Source organism: Ascaphus truei, chromosome 3 (assembly GCF_040206685.1).
Source record: "Ascaphus truei isolate aAscTru1 chromosome 3, aAscTru1.hap1, whole genome shotgun sequence".
In the NCBI taxonomy this organism is placed as follows: domain Eukaryota; kingdom Metazoa; phylum Chordata; class Amphibia; order Anura; family Ascaphidae; genus Ascaphus; species Ascaphus truei.
The window spans coordinates 356,410,984-356,434,032 of NC_134485.1; the positions used below are offsets into that span (position 1 = coordinate 356,410,984).

A 23,049-nucleotide genomic window follows, 5' to 3' on the forward strand; every position below is an offset into this window, starting at 1 on the left:
CGACCAGAAACCCCAAGGGCTGTTCTATACTGCGTGCGCTTGCTACGCCGTGCGCACGTGGCAGTTTTAGTTGGCTGAGGTTAGTCAGCCTTTCTATAACGGTGCCGCGCACGGCAGTGTGCGTGGAACCGGACGACAGGGGGGAAGATGAAGAAAATAAAGAATTTGCGCTGCTACCGCCGCTGAAGTGTATGTGTATGTGTGTATGTGTGTGTGTGTGTGTGTGTATGTACAATGCTAATAAACAATTTATTAAAGTATTTATTTCAAAACTAATTTAACACACACACATACACACAGTACCTCACTCGCTCAGCCTACACACAAAAAGCGTGTGGCACATGCATTCGCACAGGCGCGCGCACGGCCGCACACACTATAGAACGGTCCTTAGGCAAATAATGTAACAGCCTAAATAAAAGTAGCCCTACAAATAGAAAGGTTTGACTACTGCTGATAATAAAAAAAAGCCTTTGAAGTGGAGAAGCGTTTGTCAATCACGACTTTTCTTTTATCCTTATTGCACCCAGTCCTTATCAGAGAACTAATTAAGATAAGGGGAGATGAGACAGTGGGTCCTGGCTGTTCAAGCACTTACTGAACACACAGGGGCAAACTTTGAGCTGCTAAACACAGTGGCGTCATGCTTCAAACTCATTGCGTGGGCACAAATCTCCAGTTTGCCAATTGTAAAAATACAGTAAGACCCCAATTTAGAGTTGGGAAAGAATAAGCTCAAAAGACAGTTTGTGTGGGGTTCGTTAACTTAATGACTTGAGAGGCGGAGCAGAGGCTTGTCTATTCCTAATTTATTTAAAATTAGCTTAGCATGGGCTTAGTTGGCATTGGACCAAGGAGGAGCAGTGAACGTCGGTCTGCAACGCTTTGTAGGAAGTGAATATATAGCAGGTTATAGTTTATTAAGAGGTTCAATGATGCAAAGATTGGGGTAGAATTCTGGGATCATTTACAATAAAAACTAACCCCAGTGAGCTCCAAATTATTATTGTTTTTATTATTCATGATTATTATTTTACAACCGTTTTTCTCCAAAACAATGTACAGTAAATGAAAATAACACTTGTGGTGCATTTGCATGTCTCAGACAGGTCTGCGCCCCTGTCTTTCCCCATTATCGCTAGGCAAACAATGCTACTACTGTAGCAAGGGATTCTGGGCAATTACATGCAAATAAGCGGAGTGTGTCACTATGTACGTCTCATCCATTTTAACACGGATCCCTATAAGCTTGTGCCTGCCGTATTACACAGCTTTTCAGCACAGCCTGGGTTAAACAAGTGCATAGCCAGTAACACCTACCCACATACAGATATTCTGACCTTTTGGGTATTTCAGTGCGAGGTTGGTTGCTGGTGTATGCAACGTGAAGCTGGTATTTGGGTATAACCAGACATTAAAAAAGTTATGGTGGGTAAAAAAAAGTGACAAACCCTCCACCGTACAAACCGGAAAATTACTGAAGGATTTCACAATTACAATTGGGATCAGGATGGATATATATATACATATATATATATATGTAGAGGTATCAGTACCGTGTTGGCCGAGCTTCAATAATCAAAAAATAAATAGATGATACCGTTCTGTGGCTTACGAAATGCTTTTATTTGTGCGAGCTTTCGAGATACACTGATGTCTTCTTCCGGCGATGTTACAATGAATGAAGCAAGCAAAGGGTATTCTTAAAAACAGTGTCTCTTGGAATGTTATCTGTGCTGGTCCTTCCCCCGGTGTGGATGAGATATATGGCTAGAGGTGTTAAATTGTTCCTGAAAGTAAGTGATGTAAGCGTGTGTGTGTGTATATCTGTGTGAATATAAATGAATGGCGAGCCCACAGTGTATACAGTGCTTTACAAAAGGGGTGTGTGGAGTGGGAGTTAATATAAATGGTGTGGGTAGGTGTGGAAATGTGAGAGATAGTATCCACACACACTTTTAGTTATGCTACTATGTGGTCCCTATTGGTGTATAGGGATGGAAAAACAAGGAGTATTGGTATGTGTAAGAGACGGCTGTGTGTGCATACATATAGCACAGTATGTACAGACATGGTCTTAAGCGCTCATGGGGAGAGAGTTCACTTGTGTCAGTAATGACTCATAGGAAAAGAGAGAAAATTCGCGCCAGAAAATTTAGCCTACTATTTGATGTGTAGCTTCAGTCCTTTCCACAAAGTGGTTCCGCTGCCTGAGTCTTTCAGAGGTGATTCACCAACCTCTGTATGAGTACGGGTAGAAAAAGGGGTGAAATGTCCTCGGGCGCGTCACTCTGCTTGCGGCTCCACGACGTATAATACGTGCAAAGTAGAAGAGAAAGGGGAGGGCCACAGTGAGAAAAACAGCACAAAATTATGCACACTTCTTCATTAGGATAGGGAGAGGGGGAGGGAGGGGTGGGAGGAGAAGACAAGGGAAGAGAGATGTTGAATCAAATTTTTTAGGTGGAGACACACTCACATCAAATCTCTAGTGTCTTGAGCTGATGTCTCCTCCTCTATATATGATTAGGTGGGTTGTAGGTGAGGAAATGCCCTCTGGTATCTTCCTTGACAAAAAATAAAAGGGAGAAAAAAATAGTGCAATACAATTTAATTAAACAGTGGGTGAATGAGATTTAAAACTTACAAGCGACCGATATATTTAGGCATAGGAAGGAGATGCCGCCAGACTCCACAACGTGTCCCTCTCTGAGTTGGGGTGTTTCGTCTCGGCTGATCCCTGCTGGCAAAGGTTCTTTCCGTCTGTATGCTGGGGTGTATGCGGCTGTAGCGTGGATAATCAAGGCTCGTGCACAGGATATGTTCTCCTCCAGCCGTCTATCCCCTCTGCAGAGACAGTCTTCAGCTTTCTAGCTCCGTTGCGCATGCGCATGCGCAGACGGCGGGACGCTGGGCCAGATACAGGGAAAACACAAACTCCTCACTACGGTGGCTTGCAGTAACCAAAAAACGTCAGACGCGTTTCGCCAATGCTTCCTCAGTGACGTAGGCAAGTTCAGGGTAGCAGCAGTCTTTTATACCTTTCGATTTCCTCAGTTTAACTCTAAATTTGCTGGTTTCTCTCTGGCCATGTGAGATGTTCTAATACTACCAATCTATGCTGGTGCAACAAAATACATAACAAATACAATAAATACATTACATTAACCTCTTGATATTACACATATATAATTTTGAGAACAGGAGGCATGCTTAAAGAACCTTTATTAATTGCATGCACCCTGTGGGGACTTAAAAAGGGGAAGATAAAACGGAAGATATAGTGGGCAGTTTGAGAAGATCATGTCTTAGGAACCTATGAATGTTAAAACTTAAAATTTACTATTATAATAAAATCCTTTAAAATGGGGGTAAAAATCTTGAGGGAAAAATGTTAAAAACACAAAAGTTGTTATGGAGTTAAATGACTCATTATGGTTATACCCAAGGGTTTCTAAGAATGCCGTCTGTTTTACAGATATGTTATATCACATGTGTTTCAAGACGCTTGTAAAACACTTTATGACTAAATCTGCTATAATTTGACATGTTTGTAACAGTATAAAAATCACTGATTAATTTGATATGTATAGTTATTCGTAGTCTTTATTACTTCAAAGTGGGTGTTTTAGACATTAAGGGAGAAATGCAGTGATCTCCATATCCAAATTTAACCCCTTAGGTGCCAGGGTTTGGAGGGTGAAAATCCAAAAGGATTCTCTTTTATTTATTTTCTTTATGTAGTCTCCTCCCCTCCAATCGGGTTTAACTATTTCAATCCCAAAGAATTTTAAACAAGATGGATTCTGGTTATGTTTAATCTTATAATGGTTTGAGACACTATGGGTCTCTAAACCATTACAAATGTTCCTGATGTGTTCTCCCAATCTTGTTTTAAATTTCCTTATTGTTCTACCCACGTACTGTAGGTTACAACCACACTGCAGTACATAGATCACCCCTTTACTGTCACAGGTGATATGTGATTTAATATCAAAATTTAAATTAGACACGATGCAAGTGAAGGAAGTTATCCTACTATTAATTAGTGTATTGTTCCTACATGCCTTGCAATTTAAGCATCTTTTAAAACCCTTTGTTAGTTGGTCTAACCAACAGCTTTTAGTTTTAGGAGGTAAAAAAACTAGGCACTAATTTCTGTTTAAATTACAGTAGGTTTGTCTCCAATTATTTCTTTTAAAAGGTCATCTTGTTTTAAAATGGGCCAATGTTTCTTTAAAATCCCTTCTATCTGTTTTGAGTTTGTACTATAAGTTGTGATAAAAGGAATAAAAACATCTGGTTGGCTTTTTGTATTTTTATTATTGTACACTAACATATCTTTTCTGTCTACAGCCCCTACCTTTTGTAATGCTTTGTCAATTATTTCTATTTTATAGTCCTTCTCAATGAACTTATTCTTCATAGGGATTATCTGCTCATCAAAGTCGCTCTTTTTAGTACAGTTGCGTTTCAAGCGCCTGAATTCCCCGTAGGGGACATTCTCCAACCAATTTTTCTTGTGGCAACTATTGGCCTTAATAAAATTATTACAGTTTACTGTTTTAAAATGTGTTTTTGTGTTGATAACTCCTTGTTCAATATAAATTTCTAAGTCTAAGAATATCACCTCCGATGTGCTGGAATTATAAGTAAAAATCAAATTGAAATTATTAATGTTAATAGTAGTAAAAAAGGTCTGTAGTGATTCGAGGTCGCCTTTCCATATGATGATAATATCATCTATATAGCGTTTGTAGAGCACCAGGTTTGCCTCCCATGTCTTGTTGGTCCAGATCACTTGATCCTCCCACCATCCAAGAAAAAGGTTAGCATAACTGGGGGCAAACCTGGTGCCCATTGCGGTCCCTCTCTTTTGCAAATAATAATCACCCTCAAACCAAAAAACGTTATGATTAAGGATAAAACCAATTCCTTCTATTAAAAAGCTCTTCTGTGTTTTTTCTAATTCTAAGTATTTATCTAGGCAGTACATTGTGGCATCACACCCCTGCACATGATCTATACATGTGTAGAGTGATGTGATGTCACAGGTGGCAAGTATGTAGTCCGACTGCCACTGAATCCTCTCTAGTGATTGTATCACCTGGGTTGTGTCTTTGATGTATGAAGGCAACTTCTTAACTGCAGGTTGCAGTAGAGTGTCTATATAGGCAGAGAAGTTCTGGGTCAAAAAAAAAAAAAAAAAAAAAAAAAAAAAATTTGATTCAACATCTCTCTTCCCTTGTCTTCTCCTCCCACCCCTCCCTCCCCCTCTCCCTATCCTAATGAAGAAGTGTGCATAATTTTGTGCTGTTTTTCTCACTGTGGCCTTCCCCTTTCTCTTCTACTTTGCACGTATTATACGTCGTGGAGCCGCAAGCAGAGTGACGCGCCCGAGGACATTTCACCCCTTTTTCTACCAGTAATGACTCATAAAATTTCGATCTCTATTTAGGCCACCGTTAAGTGTCCCGAACAGTTGCATAAATTTGTATTCATGCAACCGTCTCTCTTTTGGTGTTTTAAGATTACCTTTGAGTATGGCAACCCTCAGATCGTTCATCTTATGGCCAGAGTCAGAGAAATGTTCGCCGACAGGGCTGTCTCTTGTTCCGCGTGTGATGCTGTGGCGATGCAGGTTCATTCTCTTGTTTAGCCCCTGCCCCGTCTACCTATGTAGTAGCAGCCTCCTGGGCATTTCATGCACATGATGAGATACACGACATTGCTGGAGGAACAGGTGAACCTTCCTCTGATTTTGTATTCCCGATTCCTGTGTGGTATTAGTATTGTGTCCGCTGTGCAGAGCATTGCGCAGGTTTTGCATCTTGGGTCCTGGCATGGTTTCGTCCCGCATTCAGTTGTACTGCTGAATACTTTACTCCTCACCATAATATTCTTGAGATTATGAGGTTGTCTGTATGATAATAAGGGTGCTTCAGGGAAGACCTGTTGCAATCTTGTATCTTCCTGGAGGATGGGTTGTAGTTCCCTGGCGATCTTGCGTAGGGTTCCTAGGTGTGGGTTATATGTGACCACCAAAGGTACCCTGTCGCTTGTCTCCTTCTGTTTGTATTTAAGGAGATCACTTCTTGGTATTCTGGTGGCTTTGTGAATTTGCTGGTCTACAATTCTGTGGTTATATCCACGGTTTATAAAGTCTGATCGCAAGGCTTTAATCCGCTGGTCTCTGTCTGCTGTGTCGGAGCATATCCGGTTGTAGCGTATCGCTTGACTGTAGATGGTTGCATGTTTGGTGTGTGTCGGGTGGAAGCTGTTGTACCTCAAATAGCTGGCTCTGTCTGTAGGTTTGCGGTATACAGAAGTCTGTAGTTGGTTGTTCTTTATAGTAATGGTGGTGTCTAGGAAATGTACTTCATCCGGGGAATGGGTGAGTTTGAGGTTGATGGTATATATATATATATATATTACCCTGACGAAGTCACTCATGTGACGGAACACGTTGGAACGTAAGGTGCTGAGGTGATGTCATCACGTTGCGGAACTACGGGAGGAGGTCTGGCCTTTCCTGGAAGTCAAACAGCTGATTGCGAGTTCAGCTAATCTACACACGCCACATGCAGCAGGAGAAGGGAGCCATTCTGAACAGCTACAACCTTACCTAGTGGGGTGCATTCGATTTGGGGCAGGAGCTGGTGGTTGACAGGATCCGGTGCCCAGCTATACGGCTCTGGACTCCCCATCCCGCTTGGTTATGTCTCCCGCACAGAGATTTTCTCATACATGTGTAGCCCATGTTCCCCCCCCCCAGACACAGATCGTGCCTCTAAGGTGTATTGAGGGCTGGCTACATGTGTATGGTGGTGCATACCTGCTTGTAACAGGAGGGCCTGAGTCTCCTGCGTTGGTGTGGGGGATTAAAGGGCCAGGCGTCTGAGGTATATGCCTCCATTCTTTAGTGGTTGTGGTGCAGCGCCTCCATCTCCATAAGTCCCAGGGATGTGGGATAGGACCCTTACAGAGCAAACCCTGGTCCCAGGGCGAATGATCCAGCTCTCACACAGTCTCTTTGTGTAAAACAGCAATGTCTTTATTGTCTCTTAGCTCATACACAGCAGCAGTTCAGTAGCAGCAGTACTTCCACATATGAACAAGGTCTCTTCCTCCCTCCTTCTCCTCCAGACTGTATCCATGCAGGATGGTCTGGATGGGGCCTCAATACACCTGCCTCCACCCCGAGGGTAGGCCCTATGGGTGAGGCTAGATATCCTCCCTCACCCCCTGCAGGGTGAAGGGCATTGGTCCACTTGTAGCTGTATCAGCTTTACTCAGATGGGGCTCTGAGCATCTCTTCCACGCACCGTTCTCACTCTACACGTGGTCTCTCAGTTCAGCCATTAGCTCTGCTGGGTCCTACTCCACTTCAGACCAGCACGTCACTCCTCAGCTCCCAGGACATAACTCCACAGACTCCCTCCAGACTCTCCACAGACTGACAAGCTGAACGCTCAGGTTTCACAGGATCATCTCTCTCTGCTCCAAAAGCACTCTCAGGCTGACGGTTCTCTCACTGCACAGAACAGACACACTGCTCTCCAGATTCTGACTGTCCAGCCAGACACTCCAACTCCACAGACAGAATCTCACCTAACTCCTCAGACTCAACACCTTCCAGAACTGACTCACACACACACAGGACAGCCCACTAAATAGATACAGGCCTGCCTCTTATGATGTCAGCAGGACCCCCCCCCCCCTGTGTCTATGCCTTCCACACAGTCAGGGGCCTACCTCTATCACTCAAAGCAGGGCTTGGTGAGGGGGGGAAACCCATGGTTACTACTGGTGCCTGCCCTTACCAGGGCTTACTCCAGTAGGAGAAGGATAAGTAGCCCGCTCTTTCTTACAGGGGCTACACATGCTTATGATCTTTCACCCACTTGAGAGTGCAGGTCCAATAGACCATGCTTATCTCCTTTTTTAATAATAAATCCCCTATTTTCACACAGAATTATGCTATGGAGCTTGCGCTTCCTTTTCCTTTAGGTATCTTTGTGGTTGGCTATACCACTAAAGAAGCTGCAGTGCGCACCAAGGGACTCGTTTGTCAGAACCTGGATTTCTTCCCCCTAAACCATCCTGTGGAACTGATTGGACCTTTTTGGGCCTCGTTTTTTCTTTCGCTCTGCAGTATATTGTGTTTGTTATCGCTGTGATTTATTTTGTAATTTACTGTAACGGTCACCAGGCATTTCACATGATACACCATTGTTATTAATAATAGTCACTATATTAAAACATTTTCAGATATACTTATTCATTTAATTAGTGACCACTTTGCGCAACTATTTGTGTGTTTTGTTTTATATATACACACACACACACACACACACACACACACACACACACACAGACACACACACACACACACACACACACACACACACACACACACACACACACACACACACACACACACACACACACACACACACACACACACTTATATTTATATATATATATATATTCTGATTTTTAAGCAGATCGTTCATTTGCAGTTACACTTAGCACTGCATATATGCACAAAGTAAGCGCTAGGTGGCAGTGCGGGTAAGTGTTTATCTGAAGCAAAACAATAAGAGCTTTTACTGCTCTGGAGGGTACTTATATATACTCCAAAGCGACTACTGTCATTGGGGATTTTTGCCAAAAACGACCTGAATGGTCGCGTCCGAGTACATAAAATTATCCCCGAACAGAGAATTTGGTTATATTTTTGGTATTCAATAGCGAATGAAAAATACCACTTGTGAGCACATTGACGTGAGTAAGACAGGTCTGCGGATGTGTCTGAGATATTGAGATGGGAATGTGCTCACACAAGTGCTCTTTGTATTTGATGTACACTGTATGGTGGAGGGGTGATTTCACCTGATTTAATTTTACTAACCATAACTTATTTTGTGTCTGGTATGCTATACAAATGCTTTTATAGGTGATAAAGTGTCCCCAGAGTGATACGGATATTTTTGGCTGCAGGGCCATGTGATCTCTCTGGCAAATAATACCCCATTTCTAAACTTTCATCTAGTTTCTAGATTGTGGGCAGGGACTCCCGTGGTCTCCGTTCAGCTCAGCATATACACTGGAAGTACTCTCTGGTCTTACAATGTTACTCCCTCCCTCACACATTGTACTGCGCTGCGGAAAATGTTGGTGACATACAAATAAATAATAATAAACATTATAGGTCACTTTATAACCCAGGAGTAATAAAAGAAACAAATGTGCAATTTATCTGTAATTTCTAAAACAGTTTGTCATTTCATTTTGTATTTGTTTTTTTTGTCTTACACATAGAAATATCAGAGGATCTGTCCTATTTTATTAGATATTATTGTGCTGCAACATGATCTATTTGGCTAATGATAGCATCAGAAGTGCACAAAGCAACAAAAAAGTGGCAAGTAATAATTTGCAGAGATGGGGGCGAACGTTTCCAAATTCAGTTGTATAACAAATAAAACAAACAAAACCTAAATCGATAGTTGCGCCCAATAGGGCAAATATAGATAAGGTGGAGGGAAACAAGGAGTCCCCACAAACGCCAAAAGGGTAATATATTAGAAAAAATATAAAAAGCTTGTTTGCTTGCTCATCTGCATGCTTTAATTGCACAGCATTTCACTGTTATACTCATTTATATGAGCATCAGTAAAATATACTATTTGAAGTATTTCTGACTAAAGTGTTGTTGATTGCGGGGTTGCCATTTTTTCTATTACAAAATTCAGCCACAAATGATTTGCAAGTTTTTTGTGAATACTCGCTTTGCTGGAGGAATATCCGCATGTGACTAAATGTACAGTATGCAATTCCGTCGGCAACTATATACTGTATATTCGCTATCCAAGATCTCTCTCTCTCTCTCGCTCTCGCTCTCGCTCTCTCACTCCATTTCCAAAGCATAGTCAGTTGAATTAAAGCTAATCTAAGCTTCATTGCCAAAGGCTGTGGTCACAGACCCTCCGCCACTAGCGATCACATGACCACAACATCACTTCTGGGATGTCAACAGAAGAGGAGGGTCTTCCCTTTCTGTGCAGATCACGGTCAGCACTCCTGTGGAAAGCGGATCGCCATCTACCCCTAGATCTATAGCGTACTTCATTAAGGCCTCCAGGGTGCATGATCTACGGGGTAAAAGCACTGAGGGGGTTAATTTGAATAAGCCTTCCATGCAGGGCTGGACTTTGACCATCTGAGATTCTTAGCCAGGGGTCTGCAACCTTTCAAGGAAGAAGAGCCATGTTATAAAAAATGTCTTTGTCCAAAATATTCTGAGAGCAGCAACACATGCATCAACATTACTCCCCCCACAAGCACATGCATATACTTTACACACACTCATACTGTAGGTATCTACTGTATAAGCACTAACATACAGCAAAATTACTTCCATCAGAATCAGGGAAAGGAAAAAATATGTGGGGGAATAAAATGCATCCCACAATAATAAGTCCCTTTATTTTGTTTTTTTCCCCCATTGTTTTCTGTGTAAAACCACTTGTCATTTGTCATTTCCACTCTTGGGCAAAAAATGCAAAATAAATCAAAATATACTTGGACTTGTGTATTTATTTCCTCCTCCCTCCTTTCTGACTCTCCCCCTCTCACTCACTCCCCAAGCACACTCACTTAATCCACCCCCCCCCCCCCACACACACACTCAATAACCCCATGCCCTCCTCACATATAAATAAGTAAGTAAATAAATAAATGGAGAAAAAAAGGTCTATCATAGGAATGAGAAGAGACTCAATTATCTGTGTGTATGAGGGGTTCAAACCCTGAGAGCAGGAAGGTTTTTAACCCCTCAGTACTGTGGGCTCCTGTTGGAAGATCTTACACACTGCTCCATCCAAAAAAAACATAAATAAATGCAGACTAGCGTAAAAAAAAGCTATTTATATGAGAGAGGGCAGCATGGCTCCACTTTCTGGTGAATAATCACTACATTTGGAATATGGACGTCCCCCAAATACATACACTACCCCCCCCCAAATACATACACTACTCCCTCAAATACATACATACACAAACCCCCTCAAATATATTCATACACTACCCCCCAAATACATAAGTACACTACACCCCCCAAATCCATTCATACACTACCCCCCTCAAATACATACATACCATCCCCTCAAATACATACATACACCACCCCCTCAAATATATACATACATATATACATACATGCTCTACTCCCTCAAATACATACATGCACTACTCGCCCAAATAAATTCAAACAATACCCCCCCAAATGTATATATAAACTACCCCCTCAAATACATACATACACTACCCCCCCAAATACATACACTACCCCCCCTCAAATACACACATACACTGGCCCAAATACATACATACACTACCCCCTCAAATACATACACTTCCCCCCTCAAATACACACATACACTGCCCCCAAATACATACATACACTACCCCCTTCAAATACATATGTAACAGTTTCCCCCACCCAATCACATATAGGGGCCATTACAGGGTGTATGGTGAATATACCTGCTGGCAACAGGAGGGCTGAGACATCCGCCGATGGTAGTGGGGACACAGGAACAGGCTTTTGGGGTTCATACCCCACATATTTACTTAGCAGTGCAACGCCTACTTCCGCCGTGGATTCCAGGAGGTGATCTTCCACGGTAGAATTTATTACCTCTCCCCCAGTGAGGCCACGCACCAAGCAGGAGGTATATTGCAAAACAGGAACGGGTTTATTACTACAGTACTGCAGTAACAGTTACCCAGCAGTCTTCTGCCGGATACAGTCTCAGTATTCACTGGCTGATGGTCACTGGACCGCAACTACAAACCAAGGGCACCTGCAACCATCCTAGCTCTTCACCACCTCCCTAGTGGAGGCAGAGGTATGGTCCACACTCACTCTCCCCTGGAGGGAAGAGCACATGGGAAGGCCCCAATCTCAGGCTTCCAGTTGTGTGACCTGCCATCCTCAGAGAGAAGGAACAACCCTACAACTTTTGGGCGGTCCGGCCCTTAAGTACAGCCAGAAGGCGGGCACCCCGTTGTCCCAGCTACAACAGGATGTACCACCCCCTGCTGTCACTCAAGTGCAGTACCAAAGGTGAGGGGGAAAACACCATAGCAACTACTGGCAAAGCCTGCTTATGCCAGGACTTACAGCCAGGAGGGAAGCAAACTAGTAGCCACAGATGGCATGGCTATACATACATACACTAAGCCCCCCCTCAAATACATAGATACACTACCCCCCTCAAATAAATACATACATACACTACCCCCTCAAATACATTCATACACTACCCTCCCAAATACGTACATACATACACTACCCCCCCTCAAATACATACATACACCCCCTCAAATACATACATACACAACACCCCTTCAAATATGTACATACAGTACCCCCCCAAATACATACATACACTGCCCCCCAAATACATACACTACCTCCCTCAAATACAAATACATACATACATTACCCCCCCCCCCAAATATATATGTAGCAGGGTCTCCCTTACCTGCCCACAGGAGGGAGAACTACCTCTGCATTGCCCCTGCATTGCTCCATCGGATCGGGAGAAGTTGCGACAGCTATTTTGGGAATCAGGAACTACAATTCCAAAAGCCACGGGTGAGAGTTGCGTTGGCCATTTTGGCATGGCTCTGCATGTAATGTAGCGGGACTACAAGCCCTAGAATCCTTTGAGGGGTCGTGGGGGTGGGGAGGGGGGAGATAGAGTACATGGGCTGTCCCAGCCAATGGAATGAAGCAGACTCTTGGAGCAGGATATCCTCTGCGGGACTCAAGGTGACTTTTGCAGTCCTGACTAAGACCAGCAAAAAGGAAGGTAGTGTCCAGGGAGCAGTAAGCTTCCTTGACTGGGCCAGACCTTGCCCCCTATGCCCCAGTTAGGCCCTGAGCCAACGATAGTGCAGTATTGTAGGGAAGGCCCCAGATAGGGACTATTCCCCTTAGAACTACAGCCACACTACTGACCGTGGACGGACCCTCCATCACTATCCTGCATGGGGGGACGGGACCTGCCTCTCTCCTGTACTATCCCACGCCGGACCCCTCTCATGCCAGTATGCGCCGGAATCTGGACAGCTTCCCGCATGCGCCGATGTCACAGAGCGGTCTGCAGTGAAACAATACAGGCGGAGGCAGGCCCGCAGCAGGGGAGACCTTGGTCCGGCGGCAAAAAGAGACCCGACCCGCAAAAAGAGTCCCCCCGCAGCCAACCGGCGACCCTGCGTGGACGGGGGGAGGGAGGGGGGGGAGAGCCGCCAGTAGGTGCGGAAAGAGCCACATGCAGCTCGGGACCCCCGTCTTAAGCTATGTAAAGCTTAAGAGGCCCGAAAATGTACAAACTAGATTATTCTGACTGAAGGGTCCATTGCAAATATAAACATGAAACGGCAATGAATGAAAGCGTTATACTATAAATCTTCTTTTCCCCATATCTTCTTTATTTATTATCTGATATTAAAACATGAAATGCATACATCACCCCCCCCCCCCCCCCCCCCCACACACACAAACACACACATTTTTGAGGCCCTAAAGCAGTAGCATAGTTTGCTTATATGCAAGTCCGGCACTGCTTCCATGCACAGTGTGGATTTATCATTAAACTATTCATCCATTCACAGCCAGAAGTAAAGTTGGCCCCTCTATCGGCATACTGTCTAACTCTCCCTATTTTTGAGGGACACTCCCTGATTTGTAGCTGAGAAATGTATCATTTTTCTGTTGTGTCACTAAAAATAATTTCCCCCATCCCAATGCAAGTCAGTGGACATTTTCAAAACCGCCTGCATTTTTTTTATCACAAATCTACTCGAAAGAAGAAGATTCTAAATATTGGCCCCATCGTGCAGCAATGAAGGGGGTTACAATAGACACTGCTCCTTCCTATAGAACTCGAATGTCTGAGGCTGGCGTGGTATCTCCAGTATGTGCACATTAGATCAACCTGCCTCTGCACATTACTAACTATACATCTGCAAACGTCCACGTAGGCATGAATAGAATAAGAATAAACCAAGCAATTCAAAAGATCAAAGTACTGAAGGATTTTAATATTACCATGTTTTTATCTTATCCTGGGTTTTTGGTATGTGTATGTTTTTAGTATATAAAAAACATTGTCTAGGGAAAATGTGGACAATTCTCCAAAGACGGTTGTGGGGGTAACCCCCCCCCCCCCCCCAGTGAGGGATGTGTTTAGTCATAATTAGGCTCTCGCTCAAACCCTACATGCAGCAGGGAGACATGGTCGCAATGTTTTACATCTCACTTAACTATCTTCTGTAAATGGGAAATTGTATTTAAAAAAAAACCTAAAATAAAGCACTTTTCCTAAGATTACCAGTTTAAGATGGCAGAATCTGAGAGGATTAGAAAGATCAATGATAAAGGCATAAGGCACAGAGAAGCCATTCTTTACGTACCTTATCGAAGCTTTCCTGGTCTTAAGGCTTTTTCGTGGTGAGATTCGTGTACAAGGCAACAGAACTAAACACAGAACACATTTGCTTTCTGTTAATAACAGACAGATTGCATCATTATGTATTCCAGATGTTTTATATTAAATCCTCATGTAGTGAACAAAAAGGCAAAATTCCGGAATTTCAGAAATGTAAGATTACATTATTTTGTAACTCTTGGGTTAAATGGTTCAGCGTTAAAATTCTCCATATGTGTTGTTGTGCATGAACTTTAGGAATGCAAATGTCCATTTTTCAGATGTGACCAAAAACCTAACACACTGGCCAATGTGATCCACACATGTTCATGTGCACATCTGGTGTAGGTTTTATGTTACCGTCCCTTTTTTTCTTTCCAATGCGTGTTTTACAAACCTCCTTTCTTGTGGCCTTCAGAGCCTTATTGAAAACGCTGCTCTCAATTAAGTATGTAGAAGCCTTTAAGATGTTAAAGGAGCAACCCCACATTGCCATCCAAAAAAATGTACTTACGTAAATGATTTAACAATGTTATTGGCTCCCTTGCACTAATCTAACCATGCTAAACGAAAAGACGTGGCTTCTTGTCTTGACAACTTGCGTTTCTCTGAATAACTGGGAGCGTTTGACAATCAAGTGTTTTCTTTACCATTGGCCCGCACTGTCCTTATCGGAGAGCAAACTGACTTTCAAAAATGATATACAAATACTTGCACCTACCCCCTCTCCAAAAATTCCCAAATTCTAATGCACTTCTGTTATCTGCAACCAAAATATTGACGTTGTAAGTATTGTAATTGCATTAGTTATTCTGACAGAATTACGTAAGATGGTATCTGGTGGGCAGGAGTGCAGAGCACCATGGCTATTACAGCCAACTACATAGGGGCCCCAAAGCCGCACAGTAGGCCCAGATCCACAAAGCTTTGGCGTGCCTCCTCTCCAATTCATGTGAATCTTAGTACCTTTTTGTGAATTTGGACCGGAGTTGAGATACTTTAAAGCAGCAATCCCCCAATCTCATTTTTTTTAACTTGCCATTTTCTTTTTTCACATTCTATGAAACAAGATATTGCCCATGGCAATAGTAGATAGTAAACAAAAGGGGTATTGAAGAACTGCTCACCTAATTAACCAATTGTCCTTAAAAAGTAGGTGCAAGGGGTGGGTTATAATGCAAACAGGATTTGAACAGAGAAGTTCAAGAAATACCCCTATAACTGCACTCTAAACTGTATGTAAATGTTTCAGAAGTAGTAGGGTAAAATATCCCCCATACCAGAAACTAAAAGGCGAAAGCGGCGCAAAAAATAAAAAAGTTTTATTACATAATTCAATAATAGACACTCAAATAGATAAAAATGGGTATGAACTGGACCCCTAAAAGGAGCGAATGGAGTCCTAATGGAGGTGCTTATAGTACTATTAAACCTTTATAATTGCAGGGTGCACCCCATAGGCTCCTGCAAACTTGGGGACACATATAGCCACTGAGTCTGGGTATATAGGAGTGGTATTCCCACTGGTGTATATACTCCTAGAACTGTGTTGCAATAACCAGGGTGTGGACCCTATAGCGTGTGTAGCTGGAGTACTGCAGTCTGTGTGATTGGCTGGGAATGGGTAAGTGACAGAGTATTCCTAGGTTGATAAATATCAGCACTATGTGCTACGTGTAGGGTAAACCAAAGATATATATACTATTATCCACAGTATATATATCCTTGGTTTACCCTACACGTAGCACATAGTGCTGATATTTACCAACCTAGGAATACTCTGTCACTTACCCATTCCCAGCCAATCACACAGACTGCAGTACTCCAGCTACACACGCTATAGGGTCCACACCCTGGTTATTGCAACACAGTTCTAGGAGTATATACACCAGTAGGAATACCACTCCTATATACCCAGACTCAGTGGCTATATGTGTCCCCAAGTTTGCAGGAGCCTATGGGGTGCACCCTGCAATTATAAAGGTTTAATAGTACTATAAGCACCTCCATTAGGACTCCATTCGCTCCTTTTAGGGGTCCAGTTCATACCCATTTTTATCTATTTGAGTGTCTATTATTGAATTATGTAATAAAACTTTTTTATTTTTTGCGCCGCTTTCGCCTTTTAGTTTCTGGTATGGGGGATATTTTACCCTACTACTTCTGAAACATTTACATACAGTTTAGAGTGCAGTTATAGGGGTATTTCTTGAACTTCTCTGTTCAAATCCTGTTTGCAATAGTAGATAGTACCAGATTTGTATATCTTTGGTGTTCTTAGAAACAACAACAATTACAACCAGTTCAACAATTGTTGTAATAATACTCTGTGTTTAATCTGCAGGAACTACCAGGCATACATAACAATGACCATAAAGCAGCACCAAGTGCAACTGGTTATGTCCAACTGCCCATGATCATCTTTATTTATAAAATGTATTACCAGGAAATTGAACGTTGAGCGTTACCTCTCGTTTTGACGTATTATGATAGTACATGGTTAAATTAAAGGAACAAGGGTAATACCGGGGGCACAGCTATAGCCCGGGGGGCCCTATCTCCTCCCCCCCTGTCGGCAGTCCATCTCTCTCTCTTCAGGTAGAGACAGGCGGGGGGATATGGCAGAGGCGGGGGGGGCCCCGGCGTTAAACAGAGGATAAGCTGGCAGAGGAATGAGCATTTGCTACAGAGGCAGAGCAGGACGGCAGGGGAGGAACACGCTCTAGCGGTGGACACTGAAAGTAAGGGCACGATTATACTGGACGCGTGCGCGCGCACACGACCACATGACGTCACACCACACACGCGAAACATTCACTGCAGGCGTCGGGAGGTGTGGCCGTGATGTCACGGCAGTGGTCCGCCCTCATTGGCTGAACCACTCACATGACGCAGCCATGATGTGGCCGTCGCGCTCCAAAAACAATTTCATTTGTCTCCTCACCAGTCTGTCGCTCTGTAGTTCTTGGTCACGTGTGCGGTCGCGAGCACGATGTGCGCCTTCATTGGCCACCATTAGTTTGTTCCGGTGTCACATGCATGCACGCCGCGAGTATAATCGCGGCCTTAGAAGCACTTCAGGGTCAGAGCGCTAGAGTGCGCTCCTCCCCTGCCGTCCTACTCTGCCTCTGTACAACTACTTATTCCTCTGCCGGCTTATCCTCTGTTTAACACTAGGGGGCCGCCGCCACTGTCGCTTACCATCTCCCCCGCCTGTCTCTATTACCACCCACAGGTAGAAAAAACATTGTATAGTGCTCAAAATAAAACAGCAAAACTGGATGTAAATAAAGTCTTGGTGAATGGAATTAACCCAATGAAGACATATGTCAGATAGTTCCAAAAGATGCGTACTGGCACACTATAATCCCACAAGGCAAAGCAGTAAGGATATAATTATAGTAAAGCACCTTCCGGTGACCAGTATAAGCATCTAATAATGTAGAAAAACAATGAAGATAAATCCAAATAAGGGTAACTTGGAAAGGACTCACATGGGAATGATTATCCACGATGAGGAGTGAGTCCAAATGGTCCAGGATCCCACGGGTTAACTGTGCCTCCGCCTGTAGATAGATGTATGGAGTAGGAGAGAAAGAAAAACGGAGCACCAAATCCAAAAATGGAAATGCCAAAAGAAAAGTTCAAGGATGCGTTCCCATAAAATAAAGCTTATTTATTGGATCAGAGACCAACAACAACCACACCAACGCGTTTCAGACTATCTCTAGTCCTTTATCAAGGTGAATAATAAGTCGTTGCGGTGCACGGTAAGAGAAGGAGAAGCAACCGGATTCCTTGTTGAACCGTGGGACCGTGAACAGTCTTTTGGAGTCAGATCTCAAGTGATAATAGCTAGTAGGGGTGAGGAGCTAGTACAGATAGCCGGGTAGCTTGCCCAGAAAGTATTTCAGGCAAGACAGGAAACATTTAGTTTTGCACCTGGATTCAAGAGATAGTCAATCTAGTTAGATGTCTAGTTTGCTAAGGGGAGTTGGGGGTGCTGTACTATATACTATGTCCCCATAGCCTATAATTGGCATTAGCATCTGCTGTGCAATGCGTTTTCTGACCAGCAGACCTAGGGAGGATTTGTTCCTATAAAGTACACCTTGTTTGGCATAGGTTTTGGATGTTAAATGGGAGTCAAGCCATATGCCCAAATATTTCAAACTAGTGTCTGGGGCTAGAATGGTGTTAGAGTTGGTTCTGATCTGTAGCTCTATCGTTGGTAGCTTTAGAAATGTAGCCTTAGGCCGTGATTATAGTGCCCACGCGTGTGCGACCGAGCCTGTGACGTCACGCACGCGAAACATAAACTAGGCTGGAGGCAATCGGGAGGTGACGGAGGTGTGGTGGATGCGTGGCTGTGATGTCACGTGAGCGGTTCGCCCTCATTGGCTGAACCGCTCATGTGATGCGGACGTAACCATTTTGTCTCCTCTGCTGTCTGTCGCTCCGTAGCACTTGGTCGGTGTGCGGTAGCGCCCACTATGTGCAACTTCATTGCTCTACATTTATTTGTTCCGGCGGCGCAAATGATCACGGCCTTAGTCCCAAATACCATTGCTACAGTCTTGTCAGTGTTTAACAACAGTTTGTTTTGTGAAATCCAGTATCAAGTCTTGAAAAATCAGATTCAAGTACGTGTCCAAGGTCAGAGAGGCTAGAGCTCTCCGTATGTAAGATTGTGTAATTCTCATACATGTGCATTGACGCTCCCTTACAAGCTGTAGGTAGATCATTTATGAAGACTGAAAAGAGTAGAGGCCTCTGAACTGAGCCTTGCGGGACACCAAGGGGTTTGAGTTAGTGCCCGTGAGAGACACATGGTATCTACCCAATAAGTAGGCGTGGAACCAGAAGCTGGTTTAACAAGATTAACATGATTGTAGTTAGGGTTGTGCTTTGATAGTAGGGAAGTAACACACCCCACAAAGTATTCATTGAAAGCATTTGCAATGTCAGTGTGATGTGTCAGAGTAGCATCATCCTTTTTGATATAATATATCTAAGACAGATAACACTCAACACTGTATCAGTGTGCAAAGTGTGGCTGCCTTTTTAGTGTTTCTTTTTTTTCTTCTTTACTGTACTTGGTATGACAGTTTTTTCATACCAGGCCCTTTTTTGTGCCCGAGTTATCAGATAATAAATAGAAAAGTGACCACATTATATCTGGAACAGTGGATTGGATGTAATGTATCTCACAATACCTCTAAGCACATTGCTTGCTACATACCATTTACTGCTTTGTATGGATGTGTAAAAAACAAAAACTGCTGGTATGATTTTTCTTTCACAGAAAGTCAAATGTAACTTTGGTCATTTTTTTTAGAGTGTATCAATAATTCTCTGTAAATATGTAATATACATACATGACAATTGCAAATAGGCCTCAGACACTTAGCTCTCCCTCTTTGGTTACCCTTTTATAATCTGTTTTTTTCAAATACAGACCTAGGGAAATCGATGTAGTAAAAGTGGTTTCACTATCCACTATCTGAGCGCTATATTCCTAATTACAATCCAGCCCTATCCCTGGGAATCTTAAATGATGTTCTTCCTTCCCGAGCACAAATCCTTAAAATGTTTATATTTATTATGTAAATTGGTAAAACCTACTTTATCTTCCACTTTATTCATTTCAGATCTACCTGAGCAAAGTATCCAGCAGGCACTCCCTTTTTTTCTACGGCTTCTACTTTACGGTGACTAATTGCTTCCAGTAAACCTAGGCCTCAAACCTCTATCGATTTATCCTCAGGCCAGCCACAGTTCGTCAGTGTCACGGTGTGCTACACCACAAACAAGGCGGGACCACAGGGCCGAGGTGGGAATGGATAGAAACACCACGAGGCCGCGTCTGGAGTGTAGGTTAGTCGAGGTAGCCTGGTCGGAGTTGGAGAAGTACGGATAGTCGGTATACTTGCCAGGTTCTGGGTTGGAGGGTTACGGATCGTTGCAGGTACTATTAGCCGAGGACTGGGTTGGAGAGGAGAGAATGGTCGTTGTCCGAGTGCCGAGATCAGGGTTGGAGAGGTGCGGATTGTCGTAGATAGCCGGAGTCAGGAGTACAGAAGAGCGGAGTCCAAAAGTGAAGCCAGGTCGGTACAAATAGCAAGGAACAGGAAGAGAAGGCAAGGCTGTGGAGTCAGAGAAGAGGTAAATACAATGCAACTATGATTATGCTCAGCCGATGTGCCAGTTGCACAGCTGAGCATATATGAGAGAGAGGGACCAATGGGAGGAGAGGCGGAGCGGAGGCGCGTCCTGAGCACAAGCGGAGATTGGGTAGTGGTGCAGGAGACAGGTGCTGACTAAACTGCTGATGGGGTTGGTTGACGCGGAGCTTGTGTGCACGCGTTACGTGTGCACGCTGCACGCCAACGTTGTCCGTGCACGGGTGCAACACGGAGACGGGACCTTCCCCTATAGTACTAGGCAGTGTGCCAGATGTGCGCCTGTGCGCAGTGCCGCCGGCGGTGGATGCGGAGGGAACATTGCAGGGAGTGGGACCCCTGATCGTGGATGAAGGTGAGGCGGGAGCGTGCCGAGAGCGGCGTGACTCCCGGATCCTCACAGTCAGCAAGTTATGCTATGAACTTTTGCTGTTTTTTTTTTAAGATAGCTTGGCTGGGTATCTCAATCTTGGATCCCTAAGGGGTTATTCATTAAAGTGCAATAGTGTCAACAGGCATTATTGCACAGAAACTTAAATGATCTATTTGCAAGTTTCCTCTGGTTTCTCCTTTTACTAATCCTCACTCATCTTTTCTACTGGGCATTCGCCATTCTTTTCATGTTAAGGTAAGACTGATACCAGGGAGACGTACAGGACTCAGGAAAAGCACATACGTATCCTTCCTTGGACTTTTTGTCACAGTCATGTTCACTGACCATGGAGACCACATTAAAGAAAACTTGTCAGGGACTTTGAACCCAGACAGGTCAGCAGATCACGCAAACATTATCTATCTGAATATGCCATTTATTCAAAACAAGTCATGCATGCTCATGCCACCCCAAGTTATTTATTTGCAGTTTCTCTGTGGTCGGTGAGGTCAGGTAGTGTGACGGTGAGGGGGTAACCAGGCTCACGATAAAGGTTAAGCCCACTTGGTTTTCCATGATCCATGTATTGGGGTCCGGGAGTGTCAGCTCTGAATCGGGTCAGAATCCCCGATACATATAGGCACAATGCTCCGGTAAAAATCCTGCCTTGAAAACGCTTGCGCGACTCACCGCTAGGATTCCCTGCTTCAACACAGACCAGAAAGGTAAATGGGGCATGGGGATATGTGGTATCCTTGAAATGGTAAAGGGGTCCCTAGTATAAGGGTGGTTGCCAAGTTAATGCCCTGATCACCCAGAACCCGGTATATGGGTTCTGGGGGTGCTCCAGCTGTACATAAGGCTGTGAGGATTTCAAAAGTCTAAGTCAGGTTTGCAGCATGAGGGATATGGCTAGTGCGAATAAAAGTGCAGATTCTCATTCTATCCCTCATTGCCAAAAGACAGCAGGTATAATAGTGTAAAGCAAATTTTATTAAACTGGTATATTTAAAGTGTATAATGCTTGTGTACAGTATATGAGCTGGGGACTTCCAGGTCCACAGTTCCGAGAGACCATGTGGCTACCAAGCTTGGTGCCATCAAGTCTGCTCGGGTCTCGGACAGGAATACCTCAGAGGTTGCCAAGGTGTGAAATCCATTTGGGTACCGGAGTACTTCTTGAGGCTGGAGCACGCCGACACTGCACAGACATCAGATCCCGGATTACAGCGTTTGATCAGCGAGATCGACGGGTCAAATTTTATGAGTAATACGCCCTCAGGGGCTCTTGGGTTGTGTGTTGGACGCCAGGATTTGTGAGGGTAGTGGCGGAGCTGTATATTATACATGTGTGTCTTCAGCTGACCCTTGATCCTTACCACATTCTAGCCCCCTTCCTGAGGATTGAGACTTTATTGCACGTACAGTATGGAGCCCTTCTAATACGCTTATACCTAAGTGGATTTGAACTGTTGCAAGATTGATACGTTTATTATTCATGATTACAATGCCTGTGTGTGTGACTCTAGAGCACCGGTGGCCGGAGTTCACTCTCCATTCTACATAGGGTACCGGAGTTAGGCTCAAGTACTCACGTCCTGGGATGAATGGAAGTCATCGGACCACCATTTTCCCCAGCCCAGACTGTGAGGAGCCTAACTCAGTGGGTGGCTTCTGTCTGACAAGTGGCAGAGGTGCCAGGTTGACGCATGCCCTTGTCAGAATCCAAATCCGCCTTGTCCGGCTTAGATAGACTGGCAGCGCTCTGATAGGCTGGTAGAATTCTTCCCATGCTCGGATTGGCTGTAGTATTTCATGAATGAACTTTGAAATACTATAAGAAACCCACAGACATATCCAGACGAGAAATTCTAAGCGCGAGAACAGCAGCGGTAAATTTGAAACGACCAAAAGATGCTCTTGGAAAAATTGCAACGAGCCGGCTTCAGAAATTTCAAGGCGAGAAATGTTCCCACTTTTCGGGGGCCAA

General features: G+C 43.9%; 1 protein-coding gene across 1 annotated transcript in view; it reads right to left on the bottom strand.

Annotated features, from left to right (window-relative positions):
• Window positions 1-14,603, bottom strand: part of LOC142491142 (fibrinogen-like protein 1) — a 60,662-nt gene extending 46,059 nt beyond the window's left edge. The window contains exon 1 of the mRNA XM_075593434.1: window positions 14,491-14,603. The gene's annotated coding sequence lies outside the window, so the exon portion shown is untranslated. The remainder of the gene's footprint in view (window positions 1-14,490) is intronic.
• Between the last annotated feature and the right edge of the window lie 8,446 nt (window positions 14,604-23,049).